Raw genomic sequence first — 898 nt, 5'->3', positions numbered from 1 at the left:
AGTATCAAAAGCAGTAACCCCGAGCCACACTCGGGGTGGCATTGTAAAGGACTTACCTTGTCCCGTGTCATCCTCCCATGAGCCCAGCTGGGGAGTTGTGCTGGGGGGCGTGACCGGGCAGGAAATATAAACAGAAAGGAACCACTTTGACATTCAACATTACTGATATAATCAGACCACCAGGGAGGTTAATATATATTTTTTTAAAAATGGGCTGCCTCTTTTGTTGTTTGGGCATATGACCATTTTACCGAATTTACTATACCTCTTCCAAATATTACAACTATCTGTTCCACTCTCCGTTTTTAAACATTTTCAGGCGGATGTTCTAAACTTTATATGGGCCTACAAAACACATAGACTATCAAAAAAGGTGCTATGTGCTCCGAGCAGTGGTGGAATGTACTTTGTTAAATATTATTTGTTACAAATATTTTTATGGTTTATAGCCTTATGAAACCATTTAATAAATTGACTGAAATTTAACAATTGTAGCTTGCTTCAATATGTCCTAACACAATGCTATGGGGTTCCACTGCTTCTGTCTCTGACAGGTTACTATTGGGTCCCATGTTGTTTACCAAACGTATCTCGAAGCCCTGTAAAACCAAATGTTTCTTTAACCACATCTAAATCCCCTCTCACCCCATTCCTGTTTACTCCCCAAGTGCTGGATAGTTTAACAGGGTTATCAGCTCACCATTGGACACCCAGAGGGGTTTTCCGCTTTAATCAAATCATTCATCATAGAACTAGTTCACTGCTCCTGTTTGCAAAGCTCAAAGAACACTGGAATTACCAGTGAAAAGTTTCTACAGCTACCTGCAGATTCACCATTTTGCCCAAACCATATCTGAAAACATGGTCTTCTCTGCTCCCACTACATTCGAGGCAACTT

Source organism: Pyxicephalus adspersus, chromosome 1 (assembly GCF_032062135.1).
Source record: "Pyxicephalus adspersus chromosome 1, UCB_Pads_2.0, whole genome shotgun sequence".
Lineage (NCBI taxonomy): Eukaryota > Metazoa > Chordata > Amphibia > Anura > Pyxicephalidae > Pyxicephalus > Pyxicephalus adspersus.
This window is presented reverse-complemented; position numbering follows the sequence as displayed.